The sequence below is a fragment of the Coenobita brevimanus genome, chromosome 69 (genome assembly GCF_032717465.1).
Source record: "Coenobita brevimanus isolate Jiangsu-jjx chromosome 69, ASM3271746v2, whole genome shotgun sequence".
Classification (NCBI taxonomy): Eukaryota; Metazoa; Arthropoda; class Malacostraca; order Decapoda; family Coenobitidae; genus Coenobita; species Coenobita brevimanus.
Window position 1 is genome coordinate 3008134 of NC_137022.1, and position 12702 is coordinate 3020835.

The window sequence follows — 12702 nt, forward strand, 5'->3', positions numbered from 1 at the left end:
AGTGCCTAATTAAGCCTGCGTTTCGTCGTTCTTGGGCATTGTGTTCTCATGCATAGACACCTGAGCTTCACTTCCGGTCTACTCTGGCACCTGAGTAATTTCCAAAATGCTCGTTTTACCTCCGTAGACTTTGGCGCCAAAATTACAACGCACGTAGGCTACACTCATGTGCATATACTCGTGTGTGTGTGTGTGTGTGTGTGTGTGTGTTTACATTATATATATATATATATATATATATATATATATATATATATATATATATATATATATGAAGACATAGTCTGTCTTTTTGTTCATCTCTCTCTCTCTCTCTCTCTCTCAAATTGTGCGAAAGATGATATTCTGAGTCCTGGCAGTGGTGTGGGAGGTGGTGTGAGGCCTGGTACTGGTGTGGGTGGTGGTGTAAGGCCTGGTACTGGTGTGGGAGGTGGTGTAAGGCCTGGCAGTGGTGTGGGAGGCGGTGTAAGGCCTGGTACTGGTGTGGGAGGTGGTGTGAGGCCTGGTACTGGTGTGGGAGGTGGTGTAAGGCCTGGCAATGGTGTGGGAGGTGGTGTAAGGCCTGGTACTGGTGTGGGAGGTGGTGTGAGGCCTGGTACTGGTGTGGGAGGTGGTGTAAGGCCTGGCAGTGGTGTGGGAGGTGGTGTAAGGCCTGGTACTGGTGTGGGAGGTGGTGTGAGGCCTGGTACTGGTGTGGGAGGTGGTGTAAGGCCTGGTACTGGTGTGGGAGGCGGTATTCTGGAGCCAGGAAATGAGTGGTTCTGGTCGGGTTCTGTGTGGCCAAATAACTTCATTGCCAGACTTGAGAAAAACCGTGATTGGTGGGTTTATTTCTGTACCTCCGTCTGGACCACTATCGACCACTGCGACGAGAGAGAGAGAGAGAGAGAGCAGGGAGGGAGGGAGGAAAGAAAGGAAGAGCGAGAGAAAGATGCAAATGTTTATAGACAGATGAATTAGATTTAATATAGAGATATAAAAGTATAGAGACAGGCAAAAGATAAATAGATACATATATATATTTGATAGATAGATATACAAACGTAGATAGACATAGACAGACAATAGATAGATAGATAGATGGGGTACTCGGCATTCCATACTGAGAGAGAGAGAGAGAGGGTACTGGCTCTCACACCTTTACCTACGTGACTCAATAGCACCTGCCGTCGGGTCCTCAGATCTCTAATTAGCTATAAGGACAGGTGTGGCTGGGTCGCTTCTGGTTCATCTGCCGTGTGTGTGTGTGTGTGTGTGTGTGTGTGTTTAGGCCGGGAAATCTGATAATAATTACCTGTGCACACACCAGATCACCAACACCTGGCCTTTGGTTCCTTCTTCCATAAAAAAAAACCTTCCACCTTCCTTTCCTCCAATGCCTCTCTCCTCCACATTATTTGTTTCTCTCACTCTATATTAATTTTCCTCCTCACTTGTTTCATCCCCTTTTTTCCTTCTATATTTCGACTCTCTCTCTCTCTCTCTCTTCCTTCTATATTTCGACTCTCTCTCTCTCTCTCTCTCTCTCTCTCTCTCTCTCTCTTATATCCCCTTTTTATAACTCCTTCAACTCTGTTCTTCCCTTTTCATTCTTTTGTCTATCATTCCCTTTTCTTTATTTTTCTCTATAATATTTCTTTCTGTTCTTTCTTTCTTTCTTTAATTATTTTCTGTTTATCATAATTCTCCCTTTTCTCTGCTCTAGTTTTCTTGATCTTATTTTTCAACCTTAATTTTCTCTTTTCTTCCATTCCCTTCCTTCCTTTCTTTTTCCTTCCTTTCCTCTCGCTTTCTTGTTTTTTACTTTCCTCTTCCCTTCATCTCTCTCTCTCTCTCTCTCTCTCTCTCTCTCGTCTCTTTTTATGTTCTCTCTCTCTCTCTAATTCCTCCTTCTTTTCTCTTTGCTTCCTTTCGCTTCCCTTTCCTGTTTTCCTTTCCTTTCCTTGCCTCTTATCGTCTCTCTCTCTCTCTCTCTCTCTAATTCCATCGCTACAGGTGGGCTTTATAGTGGAATGAGACGGACAGCATTTTTCATAGTAGATACCGTAACACTTCTTCCCAAGCGATTTATTTTCTGATTCTTTACATACATGGTGCGGTAGGAATGAGTTGAAGGACCTCCCCCACCCTCCTTTTCTAGTAACACCACTTCCTTAGCTATTTATTTCTGCTTCTCTAACTCCATGAATGGCAGAAATGACCTGAAAGACGCTCCTCCCCCCAGTTTTTTTCTTTTTTCGTAACACCTCTTCCTCAGCGATTTACTTACTGAATTTGTAACTTTATGGCTTCGGCAAGACAGAGCTGAAGGGCCGAAGATTTCATAGTTTTAGATATCGTGAAGCTTTTTCCTTACCAATTTATTTCCTACATATAAACAGTATTCTTAGCGGTTTAAGTAACTCTAGCATCTTTTCTTTAATGCTCTCTCTCTCTCTCTCTCTCTCTCTCTCTCTCTGACACGTTGCTATATTCTTGCAGCTCATGTCCGAAACCTGGGGACATATTGAAAGGACATAGGCAACATACAGTATAGTGGAATATTTAGGTGTAATATACAAACTAAATAGCGAAGGAAAAAGTATCAAGAAGCCTCGACATTAAATAAAACACAAACATAAATAATAATATACGAGAAAAGTAAACGTTCTGAAATATTATGCCATGTTTCATATTGTTCAAAGGTAAATTAATTGATCCCGTGTCGGCATCATCAACATTGCTTCACCTGATGTCAACAAAGTATTTTCTGCACTTTAAATGGCCCCCACTAACTCTATATTTATGGCTACTGATCAAAATAGATACTGTGTTGTGTTGTATAATTAACCACGACATAGGAACGCTTTAGTTAGATGCATGGGCTAAATATTTCAAATCGCCAATTAAAAAAAAAATAAAAAAACGAATTGTCAACTGTGTCGGGCAGAAGTGGTGCTGTGTAACTATGACAACCCAGTCAGTGTATGGTTTGCTATTTAAGTGGGAGGTGTACATCCGTGCGCTGCTTAATTATTCGGCTATTTACGGTTTTGAATGTATTATTTGGCATGGATTTGCGTGTGTGTGCATCCCTAGCGTCAATGGGGAACTGGAGAAACAGCAAGGCGTCTGATATAGCTGGCGGCGCTGGTAAGTACGAGAGAGATGGTGTTAACGCAGGCCCGTGCTTAGGATTGTCCAAAACGAAGTGGTAAGTAACTAAATATGTGTCGCTATCTCTTCTCTGTTTGCACTTAACCCTTTCAGTCAAATTAAGTACTTCTCATTTTATTCTTGCTATTTTCGTATACTTTTCTTCAGTTTTGGAAGAGGAAATGGGTTGAGAAGGAATTAATAGAGACCGTTCTTTACCCAATTACTACAAATTGTTTATCAAAAGCAGAAGCGTCTGGACGTAGCAAGAATAACACAAGACATTGCCGTAGTGAAGGGTGAAGCATCATCAAGCACTGACGACAGCATAATTTAAGACGTCCTCAGGTTTATATTATATCGTAAGGATTTTCTTTTAGTGATCACATGGAGATATACCAGATACAATGCAATTTAACACTCGTATGTTTGAATTCACTGCCGATGGGATCCACTGAAGCACTCTATGATTGTGTCTTTCTACATAAGTTACCTACAGTGCATTAATACACCTGTGATGAAGTGATAATGACGCTGAGTGAAGGTGAATGCAGTCCATGAATGTTCCAGTGCACGTGTCCACCGCCCCCCTCCCTCCCTCCCTCCTCAGCACGGGCCTGCACGTGTTATTGTTCCTGAAGTGTTTGTAATGGCTTCATAGTTTGGTTGGAAGATTCGTGTGATATTACCTTCGTGAATTTTTCAGCTTTTATACTGTGCTGTGGATTTGCTCTGTTATACAGCGACCATTTATTTAACCCTCCATTTCCACTCCAGGCGACTGCTCGTGTCATGTGGGACTGCTCAGTGGTTTCAGTATTTATCCTGCATCGTTTATTCATATCTTATTCCAAATGCCTCAAGCACGCCCACACCAGCCGACTGAGCCTATACCGTCATGTTAGTATCAAGTGGAGCGCTGTTTACGGTCCGCCATCTTTATTTTCTCATGTGAACTTTTCCAGCCACTCAGTTTTATTTCCGGTAAAATATTTGTATTATATATTTAACTTTCAGTCGTACATGGAAGACGCCGCTTGAGCCTCAGCATCCAGGCAGGTTAGGTTAGGTTTGGTAAGGTTAGGTAGTTGTTATTGATCAACGAGAGATATGTATAACGGCAGGATGCTTTCTCGCATTAGGTCTGATCAGCTGCTCGGGTCAGGTGTGGGGAAGGGGATGGGTCCATTATGATGTAGCAGGGGTAAACCAGCCCTGCTGTCAGGTCCTGCTGCAGATGTCGCTGAATTGCACTGCTCAGTTGACCCGCGTGCGGTGAGGAGCAGTCCCTTCTTCCCTCAGAGGCTGAGACGAGTAAATGTGCGTGTGTGGATCTCGGCTGCCGCCCGTTAAGGAAGGGAAACAGCCTAGGTATATAGAGTCAGAGTTTTGTCTTTCAGTGAGGTATTTTGGTGATAGTTTTTAAAGATAACAGGAGGCCAGGGATGTACTGTCACAGGCAATCAACATAGCCTACGTGTACGGGAAGGTATATCACCGGGGGGGGGGGGACTTTACTTTGAAAATTTCGACGTTACCCGGATCTCCAAATGATTGCTTTGAAATATGCGTAGAACACAAGTATATGAGCATGCAGGGTGGGTTGTAAATAGCACTCCAGATGGTGTCCTCTGTGTTGCGGGGACGGCTGTGTCTGCTGGTGTGGGCGGGGGTGTGGCAGTGGGAGTAAGAAATGAATAAATGATGCAGGGTGGACTTTGACAACGCTAAGCCGTCTCTCTCTCTCTCTCTCTCTCTCTCTCTCTCTCTCTCTCTTTATTTTATATGTTGGAAGGGCAGACTCCAAAGAATGCACAAGTGGATGCATTTTATATTTTTATTTTTTGACAAGCACTAAAGCCTCAGCAAAAATAACATTGCTTCTTTACACACACCAGGGAAAGACTGGTTTAAGACTCAGCTGATTAGTATGTTTTGCCCGCCATCCATTAACACGTGTGACAGTGATTAGATGTGTGGAGTAAATGTGAGAGAGAGAGAAAGAGAGAGAGAGATTAACTTGTTCTTGAAGTGTATCAGTAGCAGTATTTTTGAGAGAGAGAGAGAGAGAGAGAGAGAGAGAGAGAGAGAGAGAGAGAGAGAGAGAGAGAGAGAGAGAGAGAGAGAGAGAGAGAGAGAGAGAGAGAGAGAGAGAGAGAGAGAGAGAGAGAGAGAGAGAGGGAGGGAGAGAGCGTTGAAAATACAAAAACACAGAAACATTAAGTGCAAAAACGAAAGCGGGGGACAGGGCGACATGGCGGCGATTTGTTTGTGGCCACCCCTTACGGGATTAAGGCGTCTGGCAATAGATAGATAGATAGTATAATAACTGGACGAAAACATGTGCACATGGACAGCAAAGAAGAGGATACCACAAGAGGGAGAACAAAAACGCGGGAGAAACTGAAGAAGACAGGAACGACAGCCCAAGAAGAGGGAAACAGAAAGGAACAGCGCGAGAGAGACAGGAGAGAAACAGCCAGAGAAACAGGAGCATGGTACAGGCTGAAGGAAAGACAAGCACACAGACAGCAAGGTAAAAGACAAGAGGGGGACATGAGAGACGTCGAAAAAGAAGACAGTAAAGAAAAAACATGAACCAAGGAATGGGCGAGGAAAACAAAGACACACAAGCAGTAAAAACAAAACTAACACGCTGAAGAAAACTGAAGAGGGGGGAAAAACAACATGGAAAGCAAGGACAAAAAAACAAAGGGTCAGCTGGAACTCCAAGAACACAAGAGCACAAAAACAAAATTGCGTGAGAGTCCGAAAAAAAGGTGAAAAACAAAAAAAAAAAGACAAAAAGACAAGCCTGGGACAGAAGCACACAGGAAGTACTGACAAACACAAAGAGGCAGTCAGAGTGATGGGGAAAAAATCGCGTAACTAACACGGACCTCACGCTTCCTCGTTCACCACCCCCAGGACACACACACACACACACACACACACACACACACACACACACACAGCGGCTCTCACTGACATCACCCGTAGGCGTGGTGGGGCGCGGCAGGGCAGGGAAGGGTTAGAAAAAGGTAGGGTTGGTGCTGGCCTTTGTGGGATAAGGAAAGGTTAGGCAGGCCTGAGCAGGGAAGGAAAGAGCAGGGCTAGGTAGGGATGGGATGGCAGGGCAGGCAGAGTAAGCTACAACACGGCAGGGAAGGGCAGGAAGAAATAATAATGGCAGGAGTAGAATGAGAAGGGAAGGACTGGGCAGGGGAGGGAGGAGAAGAGAAGGGAAAGGCAGGGCAAGGCAGGCGATGGTGGATGTAGGCGGAGAAAACTAGAGTTGGGCAGAAAATGAAGGGGTTGTACAGGGCAGGGTTAGTCAGGGAAAGGGAGGGCAGGGCAGGATAGAGTTCGACAATCAAAATGTGAAAAAAAAAGTAAGAATAAATGCCGTATGATAAATAAACACACACACACACACACACACACACACACACACACACACACACACACACGCGTGACGTAGCGAGCAGTGCAAGCAGGCAGAAGGGGTGATTAGTAGTTAAAGCATTACATAATACAGTATTGGATATACGTGATATGACCTTTCTCTTGATTTGTTTAATTTACAGTAATTTTCGGAAGTCTTAGCGCAAGATTTGTTACTCATGGAGGGTATTGCTTAACGAGAGAGAGAGAGAGAGAGAGAGAGAGAGAGAGAGAGAGAGAGAGAGAGAGAGAGAGAGAGAGAGAGAGAGAGAGAGAGAGATAGAGAGAGAGTACTAGCCCCATGTGTTTTGGCACAACCGACACACTAAATCCTAGTCTCTCTCTCTCTCTCTCTCAACCTTATATAATCCCCAACGCAGTTTTTTTCTCTAACCAATCAAGTTAAATCACTCTCAGCACTCGCTTAACAGTCCAGGTTTAATTGCCTATAAATACGACCCTCCAAATTTACATACAGTGCTTTCAGTCGACGATTCCCTCTATTAGCCTTCAATATAGCTGAACTAATGACGTGATTAAGGAGGGCAATTAGCAGCGCAGATCTTTCCTGTGTTTGTTAATCCCCCCATTGTACAATTAGGGTCATAAATTTGGGTACCTTTCCACTCTGTCTACCACAGACTTCAAGGCATATCCGTCACTTTACATCTCTGACTTTTAGAGTAGAATTAAATACACATCCTCTCTTTTCTCAGTCACTTTCCTCCCCCTCGCATCATGTCTGTCCAAACCACCCATGTGCAGAGAAATACCGTGAGTCTAAGCGCAGGAATGCTACCGAACAGAAGTGAGAAGCCAAAGAACTGAGATACTAGCGTGAGAGTTACCGATAACCAGGGAAACATGATGAACGTTTCTGAGTGTGGGAAAATTAGCCAGCAGAGACAGAACTACAAGAGGAGGAAATCACATGTGGCCAGAGAAACATACGAAGCCTCTTTCAACATAATCAACACAGGAAAGTGAGGAAGAGAAGAGGTGAAATATCAAAATCATCTTACCAAGCAACGTAACCTGACAGGCTCCTCTCATCGTAGGAATCTTAGCAGAAAGAGAATAGTGAGAAAAGGAATATTACAAGGGAATATTGAGAAAGGAATATCGGAGAGATGAGAATATTGAGGCAAGGAATATTAGCATGAAGAGGAAACTGATAAACGGAGAAGGGTAAATATTAGGAAGACTTTTGTGGTCGGCTGCATATCATGGCGCCTGTGAATGCCATCAGGTATGAAGCGCATCGGGTTGCTCCTTGTCGTCTTAAATTGGCTGTGCATGCAAACCCCTACCAGTTGACACACACACACACACACACACACACACACACACACACACACACACACACACACACACACACACACACACACACACACACATTCAATTGTTGCTTGTCCTCTTAAATTGGCTGTGCATGCAAACCCCTACCAGCAGGAACCGATTGACACAAACACACACACACACACACACACACACACACACACACACACACACACACACACACACACACACAGTCACATATAATGAGATACTTACACTGTCTGGCTCCTATGACTCACTTTCGTCTAAATAATATTCATCTTACATTGGCTGAAAAAGTACTAAACTTGTCCCAACCATGAAGGTGTTAAAAGTGACATTAAGGCTTGTATCCTCGTCGGTTTAGAAGGCTCCCTAGCGCCTCTTCCTTAGCGATTTGTTTTTGGATATGGTTACTACAATTTCGTACGTTATCTATGCAGAGTGAGACGATATTGGAATTATTTATGTAGCATGGGGACAGACAGTAAGGTACAGTAAACAAAATGAGTCACTTAGGAAAAGGTGTTAGGGAGCTTTTTAGAGAGTGTTTTATTGCAACTATTGTCAAGCGATTTTCATGAGCGGTGTGTGCAAGAGCCAAGCGTGTTCTATCTATCTATTGCCAGACGCCGTAATCCCGAAAGGGTGGCCACAAACAAATCGCCTCCATGTCGCCCTGTCCCCCGCCAATACACTGCCCTGCTTCAAGCTCACACCCCCCTCTCTCATATACCTCTCCACTCCATCCCTTCATCTCATCCTTGGCCTGCCCCCCCTCCATCTCACTCATACACTCTCCTCGTCAGTCTCTCACTCTCCATCCTCTCCACATGGCCAAACCACCTCACTTTACACTCAAATTCCTTCCAAAGTCCCCGTCTAATACAATGTGGGTCTTGGAGAGGGCCGCCTTCACGTGGTGGCATTCATAGATCCTGCCTGGGTATACAGATGTTCCTCACCTCCCTCCCTCTCTACAGAAAGGAGGATGGTGTAGTGCAGGAGGACAATATAAGCCTGCAGTCCACGGGGTTCACATTCTGATGCGTTTGGAGTTACGACGACGAAAATAACGACGATTTTTTATTTTTTTTATGGGTCCGACTCTGGGCATAGGTTTAACAGCCCGTTCTCTAAAGCCCAGCAGTCCTCCAACGTACCGCATACTTCCGCATGTCACCACTTCGGCGCTAACACCCACTGTCCATATTGAATACAAGCTAGGGCGTCTCATTTGCAAGTGTAGTAATACTGTAAACGCCCTTCACTGGTAATGATAGGAAAAGACAGCCTACTAGAGTTTCAGAGGCGCAGTTGAGGTTTTGTAATGCCGCATCACATACCGTAGGCCCAATGTTCCCCATGTACTTGTAAATTATGATCGCGTCTTGAATATTGCGCGGGAAACCCAAACGTTTACGAAGACTAAGAGACTGGCACCGTACCTAAACCCAGCATTCCTTAATAATAATAATAATAATAATAATAATAATAATAATAATAATACGGTAATAATAATAATAATAATAATAATAATAATAATAATAATAATAGTAATAATCCCTTTAATAATAATAATAATGTAATAATAATATTACTACTACTACTACTACTACTAATAATAATAATAATAATAATAAAATGCTCACTACACTCCAAAACATATTATAAATCTGTTAATAAGTGCAGGAATGAATAAGTTTAACGGAGCCTATTGTTACCTTATCCTGTGACTACTCATTAACGTGAAAAACTATAAGGACAGGACGACACGGCAAGAGTAGTGGCGAAAATGGTCTCCCTTGTAATCAATCACAGCGGCATCTGGAATTTCCCCCCCGTAATAAAGGAGTGGGATCCATGTTAATAAAGCATTTTCAAAACCAAATTAACTCGAAAAAACCACCAGAAGTTTGGTACTTGCGGTAGGTTTATTTATTTATTTATTTGTTTATTGTTTTTATTGTTATCATTATTATTATTATTATTATTATTATCATCATCATTGTTATTATTATTATTATTACTCTTATTATTATTATTATTATTATTATTATTATTATCATCATCATCATCATCATCATCATCATCATCATCATCATCATCATCATCATTATTATTATTATTATTATTATTATTATTATTATTTGGTTTGAGGGGATGATGAGAAATGAAATACCGTGTAAGTTTTTGTAGTTTTAATTAAGAAAATATAAACTATGATATTTACAGATCATTTGTACAGGAAAAAAGCTTCACCGAGCCAGCCTGTTCACTGTACCATATTTTAAGTGGCACAGGAGACCGTAACACAGTATTCTCAGCGACTTATTCTGATGATTATACCGTGATATACTGATTTATGTGTTTTTAGTATCAACACAGCTTAATTCAGTCGCAAAAATAAATCGCCGACGAACAGGTGCCACGGAGCTTCTTGTGCCAGCTAAGGTACAACATTCCCCTTCTGGTAAATTCACAAGCACAAGTGTAATACCCAGACTGAGCTGTTTTCATTCATTTATATCTGTCTATCTATATATTGACAGACGCCTTAATCCCTTATACGGGGTGGCCACAAACAAATCGCCTCCACGTCACCCTGTCCCCCGACCATTTCACTGCCCTGCTCCCAACTCACACCCACCTCTCTCATATACCTCTCCACTCCAACCCTCCATCTCATCCTTGGCCTCCCCCTCCCTCTCTCCCCCTATCTTGACGCATTTCCTGGTACATTCTTGCTTTACAACGGTTTTACGGTGAGGTGGAGGGAGGTTTTTAGGCCAGAGGGGTTTGGTACAGCCTTCCATGACCTCTAAATCACTTTGGGGTAATTCTCCTTTTTGAAATAATTGGACGTCAGGAAGAACAGTACATAATATCAGATAATTTAAGTTAGCCCCCCACCTTCGACATGTCATCACCCAACCTCCCACATCACTCACCAACATCATTGTTTTCATCATTATCTTGACCATCATCATCATCATCATCATCATTATCACCACCCCCACGACCATCATCATCATCATCATTATCACCTCCCCCACGACCATCATCATCATCATCATTATCATTATCACCACCCCCACGACCATCATCATCATCATCATTATCACCACCCCCACGACCATCATCATCATCATACATCATACTATCACCACCCCCACGACCATCATCATCATCATCATCATTATTTTCATTATCACCAGCACCACGACCACCATCTTCATCACCACCACTCTCATCATCATCATCATCATCACCACCACTCTCATCACTATCATCATCTCCACCACTCACATCATCATCATCATCACCACCACTCTCATCATCATCATCATCACCACCACTCCCATCATCATCATCGTCATCACCACTACCACCCCCATCATCATCATCATCATCACCATCACCACCCTCCTCCTCCTTCTCCTCCTCATCATCATCATCACCATCACCACCCTCCTCCTCATCATCATCATCCTAATCCCACTTCCCTCTCATAACCAAGGTGAGTACGGCTGACTCACGTGGGATATGACCATTCTTTGTCACTATAGACCCGTTTACCCGCCAATTAATGAAACTCCCTAACACCTTTTCCTTAGCGATTTATTTTACATTCGACGCCTTATTGCTTTCTTGCATGTTGCTGTTATCTTTTACACACCAACATGGAAGGCGGAAATAACACACAAGGGATTATTCATAAGCTGTATGCGAAAATAAACCTGTTAGGAAAAGGTGTTAGGGGGCAACGTGGAATGTAAGCTAATCACATGTATGCAACAGGTCAACTCTGGAACTGTCTCCTTCTGCCTGTATTTCTCACTGCCTATGATCTCCAGTCTTTCCAAAGCAAGTGTGTCCAGGCATCTCGATAGGAACGGATCTTGAATTTGGCTCTCTCTTATCCTGTTTTTGTCTTTTCTTGGAGGGAACAAATTGAGGGCGCCTGGCCTTTGGTTCCTTCTTTCTTACATAAAAAAAATGGTGCGTTCTGGCCCGTATTCTCGCCAGTTAAGTTCCCTAACACCTTTTTCATAGCTATTTATTTTGCTTAATACACCTTACTATCCTCTTGCATGTTGTGTAAATTCTTCTAATATCGCCTCACTTTACATACATAACGTGCAAAAGGATATTAACCAGAAAAATAAATCACTAAGGAAAAGGTGTTAGGGAGTTTCCTTAACTGAAAATAATACTGGCTTCAGACGTAGGACAGCCGAAGGTCCCTTGTCTCTCATGCATTGTCCTGATTTTTCCCTCCACTAACACCTGTTTGTCGGTGGTTTATTCCTGTAAATGGTAGGTTGAGATGCCCTTCAGTGTTGGCCTTGAAGAAGAAAACTAAAATTGAGATACTTGAACACCTTAAAAAACGAGATTATTTCCGTTCCATTTATATTTCAGTAACACCACAAATCCGTCACTCATCTAATGGCTGTAGTGGTTTGTCGTCACAGCTCTAGGAATGTCACTGTTTTATTAGGTACATGGAAGGCTGTAAGTTGTCTCATCAAAACGGACACAGACCAGCAGTGAGGCTTGGATACTTTATATATCACGTTTACAAGTGTGTCGACAAGTGGCAGCAGCGACGTGACCTAACTTAACCCAGTGACGTGACCTAATTTAACCCCACCCACAAACACACACAGCAGCGTCACGTCACTTCCCATCACTACGCTGACCACAGTGTGTCGAGGAAGTGGCAGTAGTTGGCGTCCACCCATATATTTTCCGTGGATCGGTGGGCGAACAGGACCAGACTCACACTGCTCTCTTCATCCT